Source organism: Schistocerca gregaria, chromosome X (assembly GCF_023897955.1).
Source record: "Schistocerca gregaria isolate iqSchGreg1 chromosome X, iqSchGreg1.2, whole genome shotgun sequence".
NCBI lineage: Eukaryota > Metazoa > Arthropoda > Insecta > Orthoptera > Acrididae > Schistocerca > Schistocerca gregaria.
Genome location: NC_064931.1, coordinates 171,210,886 through 171,224,288, shown reverse-complemented (window position 1 = coordinate 171,224,288; position 13,403 = coordinate 171,210,886). Strand labels below are relative to the sequence as shown.

At 44.1% G+C, this 13,403-nt stretch overlaps 1 protein-coding gene across 1 annotated transcript in view; it reads left to right on the top strand.

Annotated features, from left to right (window-relative positions):
• Window positions 1-13,403, top strand: part of LOC126298708 (paired mesoderm homeobox protein 2-like) — a 480,059-nt gene that overhangs the window by 458,554 nt on the left and 8,102 nt on the right. The gene's annotated exons all lie outside the window — the stretch shown is intronic.

Here is a 13,403-nt window from a genome sequence, read left to right as displayed (position 1 = left end):
TAGCCGTTGCAGGTAAGTGTCCAAAATGTTTGATTACAATAATATTCAACCAGTCATCACGCCGCAGTTATTTTCCATAATGCTCATGACGAGGCAGAAGTAGTAAAACATTCTCGCATATATTATATAAGACTTTTAAACATCTCATCTGAAATAATATATATATATATATATATATATATATATATATATATATATATATATATATATATATATATATATACTGAAGAGCCAAAGAAACTGGTACGCCTCCCTAATTTCATGTAGGGCCCTCGCGAACAGGCAGAAGTGCCGCAACTCGACAAATGTCTGAAGTAGTGCTGGAGAGAACTGACACCAATAATCCTGCAGGGCTATCCTTAGATCCGTAAGAGTACGCGAGGGTGGAGATCTCTTCTGAACAGCACGTTGCAAGGCATCCCAGATATGCTCAATAATGTTGATGTCTATGGAGTTTTGTGGCCAGTGGAAGTGTTTTATATCAGAAGGATGTTCTTGGAGCCACTCTGTAGCAATTCTGGACATGTAGGGTGTCGAATTATCCTGCTGGGATTGTCCAAGTTCATCGGAATTCACAATGGACATGAATGGTTGTAGGTGACCAGACAGGATGCTTAGGAATGTGTCACCTGTCAGAGTCAGAGTCGTATATAGACTATCAGGGGTCCACTATCACTCCAACTGCACACGCCTCACACCATTACAGAGCCTCCACCCTCGTGAAAGGTCCCCTGCTGACATACAGGGTCCATGGATTCATGAGGTTGTCTCCATACCCGTACACGTCCATCCGCTCTATACAATCTGAAACCACACTCGTCCGACCAGGCAACATGTCTGCAGTCACCAACTGTCCAATTTCGGTGTTGACGGACCCAGGCGACGCGTAAAGCTCTGTGTCGTGCAGTCATCAAGGGTACACGAGTGTGTCTTCGGCTCCGGAAGCCCATATCGATAATGCTTCGTTGAATGGTTCACACGCTGACAGATTTGTGATGGCCCAGTATTGAAATCTGCAGCAATTTGCGGAAGGGTTGCATTTCTGTCACACTGAAATATTGTCATCAGTCGTCGTTGGTACCGTTCTTCTAGGATCTTTTTCCGGCCCCAAGGATGTCGGAGATTTAATGTTTTACCAGGTTCCTGATATTCATGGCACACTCGTGAAATGGTTGTACGGGAAAATCCCCACTTCATCGCTACCTCGGAAATGATATGTCCCATCGTTCATGCGCCGACTATAACACCACGTTCAAACTCACTTAAATCTTGATAACCTGCCATTGTAGTAACCGATCTAGCAACTGCGCCAGGCACTCGTTGTCTTATATAGGCATTGCCGACCGCAGCGCCCATTCTACCTGTTTACATGTCTCTGTGTTTGAATACGCATGTTTATACCAGTTTATTTGGCACCGATAATCTCACTTCATAGAATTGGCTAATAGAAAGAGCAGATTTACATACTGGTAATCCATTGGTGTTCGACAAGTGACACTCGGGAACCGCTGGTTCATTGGGTTATCAAAATATATTGTCCTAACATATAACCACAACAGCAAATATCGCATTCGGATTTCGAAATTAAATTTTCGTCATTCACAAACTGTGGCGGTTGTTAAAGTGGTGATGACGGGCGATGTCAGACAGCGCTCCATCTGTAAGAATATGGAGTGTACGCTAGCATTATTTCCCCGCCGGCCGCTGTGGCCGAGCGGTTCTAGTCGCTTTAGTCCGGAACAGCGCTGCTGCTACGGTCGCAGGTTCGAACTCTGCCTCGGGCATGGATACGTGTGACGTCCTTAGGTTAGTTAGGTTTAAGTAGTTCTAAGTCTAGGGGACTGATGGCCTCAGATGTTAAGTCCCATAGAGCTTAGAGCCATTTGAACCATTATTTCCCCTCCCTGATTGTCGGACGTAAACATGACGATGCTGCCACCGTGGCAAGATGACCACTTCGCTTTGCCGAGTAATAACCACTAGTAAATAGTGCTTCAATAACAAGTGTATCGGTAGTGATTTGGCAATACCATGACCCCAGGTACCCCGAGTTGAGCCCGTTGGAATTTTTTGTGAGCGTGTGTTTGGGGGGGGGGGGGGGGGTATTTACATGCTTTGGCGTATTCCAGCCATGTTGTTAGTGTTGGTGAACTCGGGAAACGGACTGTGGGTCGTTGTCAATGGATTCAAAACACTCCTAGGATATTTGAGCGTGTGCAAGCATCGATAAGGAGACATGCTCAACCCAGCCTTCCCATGAAAGGTGACAATGAGGAACACATGTGCTACTGTATTTGTCTTCCAGTGCATGTCTGCAGCTCGGATCCTCGTGGACTCTCCTAAAAGCTGTTCGTGTACTCACGAGGAGAACACGACAAGTGCAATAAACTGTTTTCCCAGAAACATAACTCACTGGAAGAGGAGTCAAAATAAGCGAACACGTGTCTCGGATTACACACTAAGGTGCCAAAAGTCATGGAATACCTCCTAATATCGTGTCGAACCTTTTCCCCAGGCGTAGTGCATCAACTCGACGTGGTATAGACTCAACACGTCGTTGGAAGTCCTCTGCAGAGATACTGAACTGTGCTGTTTCTATAGCCGTCCATAACCGCAGAAGTGTTGCCGGTGCAGGATTTTGTGAAATAACTGACCCCTCGATTATGTCCTATAAATGTTCGATGGGAATCGTGTCAGGCGAACCGAGTGGCCAAATCATTCGCTCGAACTATCCAGAACGTTCTTCAAACCAATTGCGAACAATTGTGGACCGGTGACATGGCGCATTATCATTCATAAAAATTCCATTGTTGTTTGGGAACATGAAGTCCACCAGTGGCTAAAAATGGTCTCCATGTGGCAGTTGGACCAGACGACCCAATTTACTCCACGTAAACACAGTCCACACTATTATGGAGCCACCACTAGCTTACACGCTAACTTATTCACAACTTGGATCCGTGGCTCCGTGGGTCTGCGCCACACTGGATCCCTACCGTCAGCTCTAACCAACTGAAGTTGGAACTCAATTGACCAGTAAGCGGTTTTCCAGTCATCTAGGGGCCAACCGATATGGTCACGATCCCAGGAGAGGCGCTGCAGGCGATGTGCTATTAAGTTGTACTTCGGGGTACTTACTGTGGTGTCGCCGCCAGACACCACACTTGCTAGGTGGTAGCCTTTAAATCGGCCGCGGTCCGTTAGCATACGTCGGACCCGCGTGTCGCCACCATCAGTGATTGCAGACCGAGCGCCGCCACACGGCAGGTCTAATCGAGAGAGACTCCCTAGCACTCGTCCCAGTTGTACAGCCGACTTTGCTAGCGATGGTTCACTGTCTACATATGCTCTCATTTGCCGAGACGACAGTTTAGCATAGCCTTCAGCTACGTCATTTGCTACGACCTAGCAAGACGCCATATTCAGTTACTACACTCCTGGAAATTGAAATAAGAACACCGTGAATTCAATGTCCCAGGAAGGGGAAACTTTATTGACACATTCCTGGGGTCAGATACATCACATGATCACACTGACAGAACCACAGGCACATAGACACAGGCAACAGAGCATGCACAATGTCGGCACTAGTACAGTGTATATCCACCTTTCGCAGCAATGCAGGCTGCTATTCTCCCATGGAGACGATCGTAGAGATGCTGGATGTAGTCCTGCGGAACGGCTTGCCATGCCATTTCCACCTGGCGCCTCAGTTGGACCAGCGTTCGTGCTGGACGTGCAGACCGCGTGAGACGACGCTTCATCCAGTCCCAAACATGCTCAATGGGGGACAGATCCTGAGATCTTGCTGGCCAGGGTAGTTGACTTACACCTTCTAGAGCACGTTGGGTGGCACGGGATACATGCGGACGTGCAATGTCCTGTTGGAACAGCAAGTTCCCTTGCCGGTCTCGGAATGGTAGAACCATGGGTTCGATGACGGTTTGGATGTACCGTGCACTATTCAGTGTCCCCTCGACGATCACCAGAGGTGTACGGCCAGTGTAGGAGATCGCTCCCCACACCATGATGCCGGGTGTTGGCCCTGTGTGCCTCGGTCGTATGCAGTCCTGATTGTGGCGCTCACCTGCACGGCGCCAAACACGCATACGACCTTCATAGGCACCAAGGCAGAAGCGACTCTCATCGCTGAAGACGACACGTCTCCATTCGTCCCTCCATTCACGCCTGTCGCGACACCACTGGAGGCGGGCTGCACGATGTTGGGGCGTGAGCGGAAGACGGCCTAACGGTGTGCGGGACCGTAGCCCAGCTTCATGGAGACGGTTGTGAATGGTCCTCGCCGATACCACAGGAGCAACAGTGTCCCTAATTTGCTGGGAAGTGGCGGTGCGGTCCCCTACGGCACTGCGTAGGATCCTACGGTCTTGGCGTGCATCCGTGCGTCGCTGCGGTCCGGTCCCAGGTCGACGGGCACGTGCACCTTCCGCCGACCACTGGCGACAACATCGATGTACTGTGGAGACCTAACGCCCCACGTGTTGAGCAATTCGGCGGTACGTCCACCCGGCCTCCCGCATGCCAACTATACGCCCTCGCTCAAAGTCCGTCAATTGCACATACGGTTCACGTCCACGCTGTCGCGGCATGCTACCAGTGTTAAAGACTGCGATGGAGCTCCGTATACCACGGCAAACTGGTTGACACTGACGGCGGCGGTGCACAAATGCTGCGCAGCTAGTGCCATTCGACGGCCAACACCGCGGTTCCTGGCGTGTCCGCTGTGCCGTGCGTGTGATCATTGCTTGTACAGCCCTCTCGCAGTGTCCGGAGCAAGTATGGTGGGTCTGACACACCGGTGTCAATATGTTCTTTTTTCCATTTCCAGGAGTGTATTCTGACATATAATATTGTGAATCATGTACCGTCAAGAAGGACGCTCATCATTAATGGATTAAAGTTAAGTTTCAAACTAATTACGTCCACTTTCTGAATTCTAATTCCTTGTCATGTTCCAGACCTCACGTCAGTATAGTCCTTCCCTCCTCACGCGAGCCTGCGTGAGCTAAAACGCGTGCATTTCGGCCTCTCCTAGTAACACGGTGTTGGCTCTTCTGCCAACACAACACTTATTCTTTTTTTTTATTTCTTCAGCTGTAGGTAGTAGATCTGCTTCTGTATTTTCATGAAGATCTGTAAATTCTAGCTTACAGTTTGGTTCTTCACAGTTCAATAATTTTTCAAAGTACTTTCTTAGTATTTCACAATTCTGGCTATTGCTTAGGCCTACTTTACCATTTTCATCTGTAAAGCAAATACTTGGAGCTTGGCAACCCTTTAGATGACTTTTAAACATTTGATAGAAATTCCGGGAGTTATTTTTTACAAAGTTGTTTTGTATGTCAAGAAGTTGTGATTTCTCAAAAGATCTTTTAGCACTCTTTATTATTCTTGCTGTTTCTTTCCTTTTCATTCTAAATTCATCAAGGCGTTCAGGCTTCTCAGAACATCTGCTGTTAGCAAAGGCACTAGCGTCGGTCATCTGCCACCATAGCCCATTAACGCCAAATTTCGCCGCACTGCCCTAACTGATACGTTCACCGCAAGGTCCACATTGATTTCTGCGGTTACTTCAAACAATGCTGCTTGTCTGTTAGCACTCACAACTCTACGCAAACGCTTCTGCTCTCGGTCGTTAGGTGAAGGCCGTCGGCCACTACGTTGTAGTGAGAGGTAGTGCCTGAATTTTGGTATTCTCGGCACATTCTTGACACTGAGGATCGCGGAGTACTGAATTCCCTAACTATTGCCAAAATGGAATGTCCCATGCGTCCAGCTCCAACTACCACTCCGCGTTCAAAGTCTGTTAATTCTCGTCGTGCGGCCATAATCACGCCTGAAACTTTTTCGCAATAGTCACCTGAGTACAAATGACAGCTCCACAAATGCACTGCTCTTTTATACATTGTGTACGTGGTACCACCGTCATCTGCAATGTGCATTTCACTGTTCCAAGACTCTTGTCACCTTATTGTACGTAGATACTCAACCGTTTGTGAGAAAACTACTGTCAAAGTTTTCGAGGTAGTTTATGTGGCTTGTAATGAATAAAAGTAGGTCAACCGAAGCGATGGCAAAGTTCCTAACGTTGCGGCTTTGCAATTTTGAGCCACCATGTTCGAAACTCTAATCCTCTTTCTTCTTTCTTCGTTGGGTCATCTAAGGACCACGCACCAATTACATTGCGTCCTCCTTTGTTGTTCTTTCTTTTTCCTCCAGTACTCTTTCATCTTTTCACTGTGTCCTTTTTCTCTCCTCGGGCCATTTTCGACCTATCTTCTTCTCCCTCCTGCCTTGGAATCCTTCCATTTTTAACACTTTCCTCTTGAAAATCTCTCTTTCTGTTGCATCTTTTTCACTTATGTTGCGTCTTTCCAAATCTTTCCTGACTTCTTGAATCCAGGGTATTGTTGACTTCCTGTCCAAAAGATATTTACAAATCTGTTTGGTTAACCTGCTGCTGTTCATTCTGTATAAGTGTCCAAACAATAGCAGTCGCCTCTTTCGTAGTGTTCCATTAAAGTTTTCTATATTGCGATAAACTTCTTCAGTGCTTCTTAATTTCCATACCTCTGTATTTTTTGGTGGCCCAAGTATGTTTCGAACGATTTTTCTTTCTAGGACTTCAGGTTTGTGTAATTTGTAGTTCAGTAGTAAACATTCACTTGCATAAAGACATTCTGGTTTTTCTACTGGGTTCTAGTGCTGTATCTTCAAATTTTTAGACAGACATCTTTTGTTGTAGACATTCCTAGTTATTCCATAAGCTCTCTCCGTTTTATGTACCGGTACGCTTTCTTCTACAGTGAATTTTTTAAGCCATTTTCTTGGATGACTTCTCCCAAACATTTAAATTTATTAACCTCTTTATCTGGACAATATGTTGCTAGGGATTCCGGAGCATTTTTTATATTTGTCATAAATTTTATTTTTTCTACAGATATTTTTAAACCTGCTTTGTTGGCTGTTTCTTCTAAGAGATTGATTTGTATTCCAGCAATTGTTAGGTTTTCGGAAAGAATGGCAAAATCATCCTCAAATGCTAAACAGTGAACTTCAATACCTTTGTTTTTAGTTCCCAGTCTGATTGGTGATAGCTTCTGTTCTTTTAGTTTCTGTTTCCATTCCCTTACTATTTTATCTAGTACGCAGTTAAAGAGGAGTGGAGACAGGCCATCACCATGCCTTACACCTCCGATATTTCACCCCGAAACTTTACTTTTGGTTTGGTGACTGTGAGCGTTTCACGAATAAGGTTTGCTAATTTAAATTTGATGCCAGATTCTCTGATCTTGTGTTTCCATATCAACCGAGTCAAATGCCTTTTTAAACTCTATAAATGTTACAACTGTCTTTAGAGTCTGTAAGTCGGTGACGAATTATGGACTTTAGGTTGAAAATCTGTTCTGAGCAAGATCTGCCCTTTCTAAATCTCCCAAATGGCTATCAAGTGTGGCTTCTACCTTCTTTAGTAGTATTGTTGAAAATACCGTATAACCCACTGGCAACGACGATATACCTCTGTAGTTATTTACATTTTGCTTATCACTTTTCTTGTGTGAGGGATGGATGAGAGCCACTTTCCAGTCTTCTCAGTTACCCATATGTCTTCAAACATGATCTGAAGGTTACTTATAATTTTTGGTTGAGACAATTTAAAAAGTTCAGCTGTAATAGTCTTCTCCAGTGACTTTGTTGTTTTGCGGGGTGCTTAGTGCTTTTCTTTTATTTCTTCAGCTCTAGGTGATAAATCTGCTTCTGTATTTTCATGGATATCTGTAAATTCTAGCTTACAGTTTGGTTCTTCACAGTTCAATAATTTTTCAAAGTATTTTCTTAGTATTTCACAATTCTGGCTGTTGCTTAGGCCTACTTTACCATTTTCATCTGTGAAGCAAATACTTGGAGCTTGGTAACCCTTTAGATGACTTTTAAACATCGGATAGAAATTCCTGGAGTTATTTTTTACAAAGTTGTTTCCTATTTCAAGAAGTTGTGATTTCTCAAAAGGTATTTTAGCACTCTTTATTATTCTTGCTGTTTCTTTCATTTGCATTCTAAATTCATCAAGGTGTTCAGGCTTCCCAGAACATTTCCGTTTATTCCACTGTTTTGTTCTTTTTGTAACTGCTTCTTCACATATTTCATTCCACCGGACTTTCTTCTTCATTTTTGTTGTTCCAAATACATTTTTCGCTGCCCTGTTGATTTCTTTCGATATTTCTCCCCATTTCCCTGATTTAGTTACTTTAATTTCTTCCTGAAATTTTTTTATTATCTTTATGGTGATGTTGAGCCTGTCTGTATTATATTTAATTAATTTTTGCTGTCTCCTTTGCTTTTATTGGGGGGAAGTTTCAGTTTAATTTTAGTCAGGTAAAGATCAGAATCAAATTCCCTCTTTCTTGCTGTTTTTAAATGCATGATTTGTTTTAAATTACATTTAGAAATAGCCACGTGATCTGACTGGAAGTTCCCTAGCATTGGATTTGGAGAGATCCATGTTTTTGCCTTTCTTGGTAATTTTTTGAAGAAGGTTGATATTACCGTGAACTGAAATGCTCTACAAAGACTGATTTGTCTTGCGCCATTTTTGTTTGTTCTTTTATGGGCTGGATAATACTCTACTATTTTTCGAAACGATTTTTTCCTCCCTACGTGTGCATTAAAATCCCCCATTTGATTTTGGAATTTTTATATTGCTTCTTCTAGAAGTTCCCAGAATGCTTCTACTTTACTCGGATTTTTCTTATTGTCATCATTGATTGGAGCATGACAATTAACAAAGTTATACTGTTTATTTTTGCATTTAACTGTGAGAAGAGATTGTCTTTCTGAACTGGATTTAAATTCTGTAATGTTATCTACTAATTTCTTATGAACACAGAAAGCGGTATCAAGCATGCCTTTAGTGAGTTTTGTTGCTGATTTACCCTTAAAAATTCTATGGTTTTTGGTTTATGTAACATTTTCATCCAAAAATCTTGTTTCTCGAACTGCTAAAATTTGTATTTTAAGCTTATCTAAGAGAATTTAAAGTTATTTTGTTTACCAATTTTTAGTAACGATTTTATGTTCAAGGTGCCTGCAAAGAATTTCCTTTTGAGCTTGAGTTTGGAAGGATACCAAGAATGCTCCGATTCATCCTTAATGCAGATGTTGGGACTCCCCAGAACCCTAGATCCCAATGCATTGAATAAAGCAATGGTGAATTCCTCTTTCGAGTTACCACCTGGGATAGTGCTTTCTTCTAGCGGACTTTCCATTCTGCAATTGAAATTTACATTCTACATGGTAAAAAATAAATTCCAAAGTAAAGTCGGATTGTTAGTCCGAAATGATTATTTTTCATGGTTTTCCCCATTGGGTTCTTCCTCTCTCTCTCTCTCTCTCTCTCTCTCTCTCTCTCTCTCTCTCTCTCTGCCGTTGGGAGTTAGGATTTCTCTTCGGCCTTTGAGACCGTTGACCGGGTTTCACCCGTAACCCTAGGCAGGGGCCCTCACAGGGTTCTACGATCTGGAGCCAGATGGACCCAGGGTATTTTTTTTTTTTTTTTACGAGGTGCTACCCCTCCTCCTTCCTCATCACTTGCAATATGAGGCCACGGGCTGGGGACTGGCAGTGGTGGAGTTAGAAACTCTATTATTATTTTTTACTTTTGATTTATCTACCCACGTCCGTAGAAGACTACTATACGAATGTTTTTTAGTGTATACTGAAATAAAGTTGTCCTTATTCGTCTAATAATTGTATGTCTGGCGAATGACTAGAAAATAAATAATAAATGAATGAGAAAATTATTTGAATTTGTTTTCGGTGAAATTCCTGTAGTGTATCTTGATTTACAATCAATTGCTAGAACCATTTTTCGGAAAGGTGTTCGATTATGCTCTGTTTGCTGTGAAACTATTGCCAACGCACGAAGTCTTTAGCACTGTTAGTGAAGTTTCTTTCGCAAGTGAGACTCATACGAAGAAATGTCACTGCGGCGAATCTGCCTTCGCGCGATACTGGTGGCATTCGGGATTTCTATTTCGAATGTTTCTACGATCTGAATTATCCAAGAGGATGCACAGAATCTTCCTGAAGAATAAAAATAAGACTAAATATAAGAACTGATAGAAGAACGAAATATGAGAATTTAAAGGGGTTGTAACCTCTGAAAGTACCATACACGTACATATTATATAGTAAACGAATGCCATTTTGAAATCCAGCTGTAAGTTTACAATTAATCAACGCCCTCTTATCTCTCAGCTTGATAAGAAACATTCACTCAGTAATCACCAATAAACATGGGTAGATAAATGAAGAAACAAAATAAATAAAAATAATGGAGTTCCGAACATGCGGTGCAAAAGTAACAGGCTCCGAGGCTAGCCACCGTGTCACCAGTTTCACTGAGATTTTCGTTTTCTGAAATGCTTCTAAAGTACACCGAAGACCTTGAGCGTCGTTTGCTCAGCGAGGGTGCAGTATCTATGGATAAGCCGTGACACATTCACATTTGCTTTGACTCCTTTCACTGAATAAAGTGTATGGGAAATTAGAATGCCGCGGGGGATTAGCCGAGCGGTCTGAGACGCTGCAGTCATGGGCTGTGCGCATGGTCCTGGCGGAGTTTCGAGTCCTCCCTCGGGCATGGGTGTGTGTGTTTGTCGTTAGGACAATTTAGGTTAAGTAGTGTGTAAGCTTAGGGATTGATGACCTTAGCAGTTAGGTCCCATAAGATTTCACACACATTTGAACATTCTTGAAATTAGAATATGGCACTTGGGGTGTTCTCCTCCTCAGTCGTAGTAAGTCATACCGGGAAAACCATTGGTTTCCGTACCTATGTTTACCAGGATTATTTACTTGTTTCATTATCCCCTGCTCGCCTCCTTGGCTTGTATCTGTAATAGTCAAGTAGTCTCCATGAAAAGGAAAAACAGGTGTTGTAAAAAGTAAAGTTTATTAGGTAGTATTTATTTAAAATTTTAGTTGAATATGGAGAAATTTGTATCAATTTCCAACAGAGGTGTTCTGTGGCTGATTTGTAGTTGAATTTTCAGCATGCTCTTTTTGCCACAGTGAACATACAACGGCTTATACGTAGAATGAGGTTATGCATTTCGAAATCTGTGGTGGTGGTGGGGGGGGGGGGGGGATAAAAGAGTAAATAATGTACGAAGAAACTTCTCCGCATTCAAGATCCTTCTGAAGCAGACCCAGCCAGCACATCGTCCTCGAGATGAAAAAAAATTAATTTTTTCTGCATAGGCGACTGAGTTGATACTTCACATAAAGTGAAATACAGATTAGTGATTTGCACTCTTGCGTTTTAGTTGACAGAGAATGTTGGTGCATCAAATCAGTATAAAGTAAGGCTGGAAATTAAGGGGAATTATGTGAATCAAGTAATTATATAACTTATCCGTTTGGTGGCTCCTGATGGTATTCCTGTAATAGGGGGCCGGCCACGGCGATCCAAACGGCACGCGGACATGGGGTGCACGGTGTGCGGGCAGTGGGCGAGCAAAGCCTCGGTCTGATCAGGTAGCCTGTTCATTCCCGGAAATACGCGATACAGCCGAAAATTTGTTTGGGGTTACGGTGTGGCGTTTTTCGGCCAGCACGCCTCTCTTCAGTTCGGCAGAATCGTTGTGTGAGTACTGTTTACGCTTCGCTATTTGTTCGTAGTATGACGTACGTTCACAGGTCCAGTGGCTGTTCGCACGAGAATAGGTATTCTAAGGATGTATCGTCATAAACCTAGAAAAATGATTGTGAATGATAGAAGAGAGGGACGAGAATTCTCAGTATCTATTATGCAGTTGTGTAATCAATGCGTACTGCAAATTTGCTATGAAACGACATTACAGCACCAAGGAAAAAAACTTTGAAGGCTTACGTGACAATGAAAGAGAAAAAAGCTGTGTAGATCAGGAAGGACATTGTACTAAATTCAGGCAAGGATCGTGTGAAGAAGTCGCTTGTACGAGTAGTGCTGGTACGAATAGCAAAGTTTCTGAAGACGCACGTATTATTTCACTGTCAGTTACAACAGTTTTTGAGGATTTGAACGAAGGGAATGGAGACTATACATCTAGCTGAATGTGCTTTTGACTACGGTCAGTCATCTTCAGGCTGTTGTCTCGGGGTGTAGCTGTGGCGGTGTATCTGGCGCGTCGCATGGGACATCATCTCAGGTGTCGCTTGTTTTGCCCACGGGCTCTGCTTCCAAGGCACATCCTAGTGTGCCCGACGCGGTGGATCCCCCCTCACAGCAAGATGAGTGGCGGGTGGTAACGCGTTCGCGTCACTCAAGGCAGGGGGCCAATGTGGAGACAGGCCGCCCATTCATCCTATGAGTGGACAGGTCGGCGCTCCAGCAGCGTTCTAGCTGGCAGACGGGGAGAGGGGGGGAGGGTTTACTAGTCAAAAAAAGTGGCTCCAAGCACTATGGGACTTAACATCTGAGGTCATCAGTCCCCTAGACTTAGAACTACTTAAACCTAACTAAACTAAGGACATCACACACATCCATGCCCGAGGCAGGATTCGAGCCTGCGACCGTAGCAGCCGCGTGGTTCCGGGCTGAAGTGCCTAGAACCGCTCGGCCACCGCGGCCGGCGTTTACTAGTCATTTGGATCTCCAATGTTAGGAACGTTATGGAGCTCCTTAGGCAGATAGCGTTTAGTGCTGGAAAGAAAGCCAATATATACTCTAAATGTCTGCCAGGGGGCCTCGTCCAAGGTGTGGAGGCTGCCTTGCATGTGGCTGTCAAGCGTGCGGTGTGCAGTCGTCTGCACGTTGTGGCTCACGTCGGCACCAACGACGCCTGTCGCTTGGGTTTTGAGGCGATCCTCAGTTCGTGCAGGCGGCTGACAGAGGTGGTTAAGAATGCTGTCCTCGCGCGCGGGATGGAAGAGAGCTTGCAATTTGCAGCATCGTTCCCAGAGTTGATCGGGATACTTTGGTTTGGAGTGAAGGGTCTCAGCCAAAGGCTTCGTCTACTCTGTGATGATCTTGGCTGCAGATTTCAAGACCTGCGTCGTCGTGTGGGGATTTGTAGGACTCCTCTTGATAGGTCAGGGGTGCACTACACAAAGGAAGCAGCTAATCAAGCACCAGAGTACTTGTGAGGTGCACATGAGGGTTGTTAAGACTACGCAGTAATTTGAGGTGGTCTGATGGTCACTCTCCAGCCCAAGGGAAATCAAACAGCGTACATAATAAAGACACTTCGACTGTCACAATTTTATTAGTAAACTGTCGAAGTATGTGTAATAAAGTTCTCGAATTTAGTGCCCTCCAGCAACGTTGTCGTGCTCGTATTATTCTTGGGACCTAGAACTGGCTGAAACCCGAATTGGAAAGCTCTGAGATATTTAGCGAG